Below are 8695 nucleotides of genomic sequence, written 5' to 3'. Positions count from 1 at the left end.
GAAAAGGACGTTGGCCATGATCGGAGGGCCCTCTGTGTGCACCAGGAGACTTCTAGGAAGCACTCTTGGAAAGCGTGGAGCCCACCTAGACAACAGGAGCCAGTCCCACCCTCACAATGGCAGGAGGAGACCGACCAGTGACCGAAGTGCACCCATGTCACGACTGCACCCTAGTTAGCGTAGGCAGCGTGATAAGGTAGTGTTTCTTCATCCTTCTCCCATTCTACGAATGGCACAAGGCGAACACCAAGTGACCCCCCTCAAAGGTCACGACACATCGCTGGCCAACGCGCGACACCTGGGGAGAAGCCAGGGATGTCCCTAGCCATCGTTCACTTTGGGCACCTGAACCGACAAGGTCTGGGGCAAGAAACGACAGACAGATGGAGGCCCAAGGTCGCATATGACCAAACTCGGCGCCAGTGACGCCTCCCGCTCCTTTGCTCGCAAGTTCCCTTATAGCACCAACTGTTGGAAGGGGCGACATCGGCCTCGACCATCATCGACGATCCCTAGTGGGATGCCTAACGAGAACCGCACGGTTCCTCTTAAACAACGTTACTCTTGTCTCATCACCCTCTCAACTCCTAGCCATATAGGAAAGTCGGGAGGGCTTGAAATCATAGCCATGGGTAGATCAAACGGTAGAAGAGTCTCTATTTATGGACCCAGAGCAGACCAACACCGCATAAAACTCCCACGCTGCGTGGTGGGAGAGTTCGTAGCTAACGCTAGATACCCACGTGAGATCGAGGGAATCAAAACCCTCCAAAGAGGTAGGGCCGGTATAGCGTCGACGAGACCACTCGGCCCCCGCCTAGGACACGAACCCTGATACGTAGCACACTAACACGACAAGGCTTAACAATCACGTACCACGTCGCTAGGGCAACCTAACAAGACACAGCAGCCACCTGCTGCATTAAAAGCACCAACCCACGAAGGGTCGAGCGACGAAGCTCACACGAGCCACAACTATGGACCCACGCTCAATGCACACGCCTCTCAGCGCTTTCACGATCACTTCACGATCGCAAAAACACTCGGGAGCTACTGTCGGGGTTATAACCCCGGGGTGTCTTAAGGCACCGATTAGTTAGCAGGCCACGAGGCCTGCAATATGCTAGCTAGTGAAGGCCCAAACGACTGAGGCCTAGTCGAGCCGAGCGAGCCAGGCCGGACGCTAGGGCCATGGTCAACCACGACCTCTTCCCCCTGCCTTAGCCGCACGGCGCTCAAAAAGCGCACGACCTCGCCCCCTTCGTGGCCCCTAAAAGGGATGGGGCGAGGTCGAGCCCCGCCAGGTACACCTACTGTGGCAAGGGTAGGCGTGCCTCACTAACCCCGCTAGGACCGAGGGGACTACAGTCACCTCGGCCCGGTCAGATGCCAGCCCTGCGCCACAAAGATCGGACAAGACAACACCGCCCCAAGGCGATGACGACAGGCACGGGGACCCTCGGCCAGATACGGCCCAACAAGACACATGAACGATCTCACCTACTATGGGATAGGATGCACGACAGGGGCCTTGACTTAAAGGCTACCCAGACCGACGAGAGCCACGACCCCAATGATCGGGATCGTGGCCCTCAGCTCCTCAGCGATGACCAAGTGATCGATGACCCAGAGCGGCTACCTAATATGGGTACGACGCCCCTCAGAACTAGGAGACGACGACGAAGGCCACGACGAACACCGTGTTGCACAAGACGACTGATGAACCACCATCGAGGCTATAGTACCGTTACGACTAGCACAGTAGCGCCATGTCATATCCTGCTGCAATGTGGCCAGAAGACCGTGACGATAGCCACGACCGGACGTGCACCGGAAGACGACGTAGCTTGTAAGCCAAGTTAGCTAGGCCCTCTCTCAGGCTCTTGACCCTTCGGTTGGAAGAACCTCCTCTTTATATAAGCCCTGGTCCCGAACTCTATATAAGGGCAGCCAGGGCACCCATCTCGGGAAACGGTTCATATCCTCTACCATTCCATTCATTCACCATTGTAGCAGGGCTCCTGGAGCTTTCCTTCGGGCAGCCCTTAGCCTAGCATAGGTCCTTCCATCTCTTTCACCATTCTTGCACCCTCCATTGTAAGAACTTCAGAGTGTTCAAGCGAGGAACACGCACTCGATCATCTCTGAGACTGAACGTAGGGCTCCGGTCTGAACCAGTATAAATCCTTGTGTCTATTGGATGCTACCATCATCTTACTAGAGCAGTGCGGCAATCGTATAAGTTTACTAGTCTGGTTTATAAAACACCGACAATTGGAAACTCCAACACTAATCGTTTTTCCATTTGGAAGGGTGAATTTTTAGAAACGCCTGTTCACCCCCTCTAGGCGGCATCCTCAGTCCTTTCAACTCCCCCCCCCCCCCCCCCCCCCCCCGACTTTTTTTCTGTGACGTTATGATCGCTTGAGAGCTTACTTCACATATATGACCTGTGCGTATCATCATTATAGCGTCTCAAGGAATCAACGAAGTAAGCATCAAGAGAGTTTTCTTAAGGAGAAAAATAGTAACAGAGTTTGTTCAGTTGTTAGGTTATCAACATATGATTCCTAGCTAGGTCACTATGTCATGCGTGCATGCGCTTGTTTGTATACTAAGTTTTAGTCTTTATAATCTCTGCATGTTTTGCTTCATGCTTACAGGACATGACTACAAATATATTGGTGTGCATCTCCATGATGATCACAAAAAAAAGGTTGGAAAAAGAACGGCCCTCCATCACGTAGTCCTATATGTACGTCCTTGACCGCTGCTTTTTCTCATTGTGTACCTTTAGTTGCTTCTTTGGTGTAGGACCAGTCAAACGGAATATAAGATACCAAAATTCGTCACTAACCGATTCCATAATCAAGCTCAAGCGAAAGAATCATCTAATATAATATGTAATGCACGCACTAGTCGTTTTGTTTATTCCTAATAATATATATACATCGAGCTACAAATATATTGCTTTTTGATAAACATTATTGTTTCGTTCTTCGGAAAAATGATATTGAACAAGGTTTTGGGTGCCACATATAGACGCAGATTTTGTTCACTTGGCGAGTTACACTTTGAAGTCTATAGAAATGGAGATCTTTACCAGTCAAGGACCACGGTTAGCACTTGTTCTTTGGAAACTTTTTGATGCCTTTTTCATATATGTTTTTAAAAATTAATTCATCAATGTCATTCAAATAAAAAGCAAGAGTAGGAAAAACAAGTACGATGGAGGAGTGGAGGACGATGCATATCATATTTTTGAGACTTAGCCAGGCACATGCATGAAGGGCTGGTTGTGTACTTAGAAACATTAGGTTCAAAGCTCAGCTGCAGGTTCTGATTCTCCCGTGCGGTTGACGAATGAGCTTGGAATGAATCAAACGTATACCGAACCTATTCGATGCATAAATGCACGCACACAACCAAAGAATGGACGAGAGCTCGGAATGGCGTGGCCGTGGGGTCCTGAGACTCCCTGCCGTTCGTCCTGCATCTGCATAATGCATGGAGCCTGAAGGCAGCATGCAGCAGCTATAAATAAAACGCAGCCGATGCAACTAATAACACGCACCACGCACACCATTAACTCCATCTATCGATATATAACATCATCTACAGTCCCCCTCCGATCCTAAGTCTCGCCAATCTCCTTGCAACAAAGCAAGAGCAGCGACCGGAGTACGACGACCCAGCAACTTCCTCGATCAGAAAGAAAAGGTAACTAAAGGATGCGAGCTAGGCATGGCAAGTGGTTTTCAGAACCCTGTTGCAATCTTATCGCATCTTTGCTGCTATGTTGGGACACACGACACGGTTTAGGTTACCTCTGACTTTCTGTATGGGTTAAATTCCACGACGATGTTGCTCAGGTGACTGTTGCATACATTGTGTATGTGACGACTATGTGAGGGTGGCATCAAAAGGGGGCAGTGTGTGCAATTTAGGTACTCGCTGTTTCCCGTTGACACTCCGTGCGAGTCGTCGTCGTCTACCTTGCACTGCATGCTCAACCTATCCAAGCTCCCCGCTGTCGCTCGTGCGCCCCTAGTCCCGATGGCTGACACGTGTCACGAGATAAAATCATGCATCCCGGGAGGGGGTGGCTCCTCCGCAGCACGTGGGCTCTGTGCGCAAGCACATGGCTTGTCTGACTACACGTGCAGCTCGGCTGAGTTGGCTCCGCGTCTTCCTCTCACAAGTCAGTTGGGCTGCAAAATTAGGGCTTAGTACCTCCAAATAATTATGAGTCGTTTACTCAGTGAGATCCTATGGTTAAGTTCATCTATTGCTTCCTACGAAGTAATATGTGAAATATTTATTTATTTATTAATTGATTTGGTAAAAGTAGATAAATAAGGAAAGTTTTAGATATAAAAATCTTTTTTTGATCTAATTGATAAAGTGTGATCTCTTTAACATGGTATAAGCCTTTTTATTTTGCAACTTCACATTACATAATTTAATCAGTGTAATCAACATCTAATGTACGTGGAACCATTTGATTAGCATGTACATTCACAGGTACTTGACAGCTACACACGTTGCAACATGTTTTAATTTAGAAGAGATACTCTTAATATGTATTTTAGCATCATATTGTATACATAACGAACCTGCTAATTTTTTCTATAGTAGGTATCCTAACGCTATATAACTTGACCTCATGATATATATATATATATATATATATATATATATATAGACATGAGAGTGATTATTAATATACCAAACTTAAAAACTATACATAAATCATTATTATTTGTCAAAAATGAATTAAAATATATAAAATAACATTTTCTGTATATAAATTAAGCCGCGTGTAAGTACGACAAATCAGCATGACACCATTCCGTGCCTTGCACTTGCGCGGCAGACAAACGTAGAAAGGGATGGGCCCCACTTCTGTGTAAATCACGGAGGGGAAGGGTTCCCCTGATTACAGGATGTTGTTAGATTTCCTTTGTTTTTCTATATTATTTGTTTATTTGTTGAATTTAAAAATCCAATAAATCAATAGTTCAGATTGTTTTGAAATATTACCATGTACCGTAGCATTGCCCGCAAAATTAATCCTTCAGCGCTCTTGCCATCTCCGCCTCCGACGAGCGCCACCGGCTGCGTCGCAGGCGCCACTCGCACAGCCACGCCAGGCCAGCAGGGCCGGGATGTCGTGTGCACTGTGCCGTTAAGGTCAACTGAATAGCTACGTGTATACTTACTCTTCCTTTTCTCGGGTCATTTCAGAGTTTTATGATTATGTTTTAAAACCTGAAGATATTTTGCCTAAGAGAGATTCTTGCCAGTATGGTAACGTTGGCCATGAGATGAATGCGTCAACGCCGGGAGGTGACCCCCTTGATGGACACTGAAGCGAAGCGCCCTGCGCCCCTGCTGCCCCATGGAGTCCCATCTGCGAATCCACGGTTCGACGGCCCGCCCGAGGCTGCGAGCGTGAAAATGGCTAGTGAAGAAGATGAAGTAGCCCTTCCGCTGGCCGCCGCGGCACATGACGTCGTGGTCCTGTGGATGGGATGGCGCTAGCGGCGTGTGCGACGCAGCCGGTGGTTGCTCGTCGGCATCGAAGATGAGGGGATCAATTTTAGAGCCTGACGGGGACTTTTAGGAGACGAGACGCGGAGCCGACTCAAGTAGAGCGGCGTGCCTGCGCAGAGAGCCCAAGCTCCTGGGACGTATGATTTTATCCCGCGACACTCGTCAGCCATCGGGGCTAGGGGCGCACGGGCGACAGCGTGGACCTAGCGTCCACCCAATTTTCTTCTCTAGCTGGGGCCACCAACTCCGAGCTGCAGGCCTTATAAAATGGCGCCCCCCACACCACGTACCTCGCCACCCCACCTCGTGCTCGCAGCAGCTAGCCTCGCACAAACATTTACCACGCTGCACCTGCACGCAGCAGGGGTCGAGAGCGCAGCGCCGGCAGCAGCTAGTGATCACTGGTAGACTGGCAGTGACAGGTCAGGCTTGGCGCCACCGCCTGCCGTCACGTGCGCATCTGCAGTCACGTACACACCACGGGGGTGAAGACTGAAGAGTGAACCGCCTCCTCAATTCTGACCTGGATGCTCTTTGCTTCCTTGGACATTCACCAGCAGATTGAGATGGCGGAGAACGTCGTGGCCACGTACTACTACCCGACGGCAGCGCCGGCGGCCATGGAGGTCTGCGGCGCGGAGCTCGGCCAGGGCGCGGGCGACAAGTGCTTCGACGACGACGGCCGCCCCAAGCGCAACGGTAGGTTTCATTTCATTTGAACCGACAGGAGGAGAGGACGGACTGCCGGCCCGGCCGTGTCGACGAGTCGTGCTAGATGTGCATGCTGACGTACGGGCTGTGCTGCAGGGACGATGTGGACGGCGAGCGCGCACATCATCACGGCGGTGATCGGCTCCGGGGTGCTCTCGCTGGGGTGGGCCATCGCGCAGCTCGGCTGGGTGGCCGGGCCCGCCGTGATGCTGCTCTTCTCGCTCGTCACCTACTACACCTCCTCGCTGCTCGCCGACTGCTACCGCTCCGGCGACCCCTGCACCGGCAAGCGAAACTACACCTACATGGATGCCGTCAACGCGAACCTCAGTGCGTGCTCTCCGCCTTCATTCGTGCCTCCTTCATTCTCATCACCAGCTAGAACTACTTACTCTGTGGCCTGTGCATCTCTGAACTGAGAATTTCGTCGATCGAGCAGGTGGCATCAAGGTCCAGATCTGCGGGTTCCTGCAGTACGCCAACATCGTGGGCGTGGCCATCGGGTACACCATCGCCGCCTCCATCAGCATGCTGTGAGTGAACACACAGCCGCGCACGACTTGTCTGCTCTTTCATTTGCGCGTGAATAGTGTGTGACTTGACGATGGTGTCGTGTTGGTGCAGCGCGATCAGGAGGGCCAACTGCTTCCACCAGAAGGGCCACGGCAACCCCTGCAAGATCTCCAGCATGCCCTACATGATCATCTTCGGCGTGGCGGAGATCTTCTTCTCGCAGATACCCGACTTCGACCAGATCTCCTGGCTCTCCATCCTCGCCGCCGTCATGTCCTTCACCTACTCCTCCATCGGGCTCGGCCTGGGCATCGTCCAAGTCATCGGTATATACGCTACGTTCTTGCAAGTTGCAAGCATCAGGTCATCAGCCAGTGCCACAACTTCTTACGATGAATGCAACGCTTGCATATGCAGCGAACAGAGGCGTGCAGGGTAGCCTGACCGGCATCAGCATCGGCGTGGTGACCCCGATGGACAAAGTGTGGCGCAGCCTGCAGGCGTTCGGCGACATCGCCTTCGCCTACTCCTACTCCCTGATCCTGATCGAGATCCAGGACACCATCCGGGCGCCGCCGCCGTCGGAGTCGACGGTGATGAAGCGCGCCACGGTGGTGAGCGTGGCGGTGACCACGCTCTTCTACATGCTGTGCGGCTGCATGGGGTACGCGGCGTTCGGCGACGGAGCGCCAGGGAACCTCCTCACGGGCTTCGGCTTCTACGAGCCCTTCTGGCTCCTGGACGTGGCCAACGCCGCCATCGTGGTCCACCTGGTCGGCGCCTACCAGGTCTACTGCCAGCCGCTGTTCGCCTTCGTCGAGAAGTGGGCCGCGCAGCGGTGGCCGGACTCGGCGTACGTCACCGGGGAGGTCGAGGTCCCGCTCCCGACGAGGCGGTGCAAGGTGAACCTGTTCCGGGCGACGTGGCGGACGGCGTTCGTGGTGGCGACGACGGTGGTGTCCATGCTGCTTCCATTCTTCAACGACGTGGTGGGGTTCCTGGGCGCGCTCGGCTTCTGGCCGCTCACCTGTCTACTTCCCCGTGGAGATTGTACGTGGTGCAGAAGAAGGTGCCGCGGTGGAGCCCCCGGTGGGTGTGCCTGCAGATGCTCAGCCTCGGCTGCCTCGTCATCTCTGTCGCCTGCCGCCGCCTGGGTCCATCGCCGGCATCAGCGTCCGACCTCAAGGTCTACCGCCCGTTCAAGTCCTACTGATCAGATTCACGGGAGATGCAGCATGTGGTATATAGGCACACATATATATAGCGGTGTCCAAGAAGTACGACCAAGTACACGTCGGAATCCAAAATGCACACGGCGGTATCAAAACCGAGAGGGGAAAAAGTTAGCAGTACTGAACAGTGACACGCTCGAGAAAGTTTCAGTGTGTCGCGCTGTTCTTATGTTGTACGCCAACCTTCCAAAATTACCTATCTTGATCAGTTGCCGACATCGAAGTGTCAAAAATTGGGGAGAGATACGAGATACCGAGAGCTGTGTCACGCTGGCGGAGAACAACAACCTCGATCAGTCGATCGCCTAACTTTGTCGCGAAATTTCACGTCCTCGTGCGGACCCGAGTGGTCGAGGAGCGAAGAGCCAGTGCAACTGCAATCCTGGCTCCTGCGGTGTCCTGCGCGAGCGTTTCCCTTCCCCGGCGTTCTTTCTGCGCGAGATTTTGGGCGCTGCGGGGAGCAGGGTGGACGCAGCGCTGGTGTCTGGTGTCTGCGTTGCGGGACAAGAACACGCCTGTCGTCGAGCGGCTGGAGCTCCGGGCTGTCCGTGTGTTCGTGTACGCCGTGATTGTGGTCAGCGGTGAAGGACCTGGACGGCGGCGGTGGCATCACCACGGACTGATGCTCTCGTCTTTTAGGGTGTACGCGGCGCTGGTGTCTGCGTTGCAGGACAAGAACACGC

General features: G+C 52.7%; 1 pseudogene; it reads left to right on the top strand.

Moving 5' to 3' along the window:
• The first annotated feature begins 3635 nt into the window (after nucleotides 1-3635).
• LOC136497928 (amino acid permease 3-like) lies at nucleotides 3636-8221 on the top strand (annotated as a pseudogene).
• Nucleotides 8222-8695: the final 474 nt, after the last annotated feature.

This window comes from Miscanthus floridulus, chromosome 12 (assembly GCF_019320115.1).
Source record: "Miscanthus floridulus cultivar M001 chromosome 12, ASM1932011v1, whole genome shotgun sequence".
In the NCBI taxonomy this organism is placed as follows: Eukaryota; Viridiplantae; Streptophyta; class Magnoliopsida; order Poales; family Poaceae; genus Miscanthus; species Miscanthus floridulus.
This window is presented reverse-complemented; position numbering and strand designations above follow the sequence as displayed.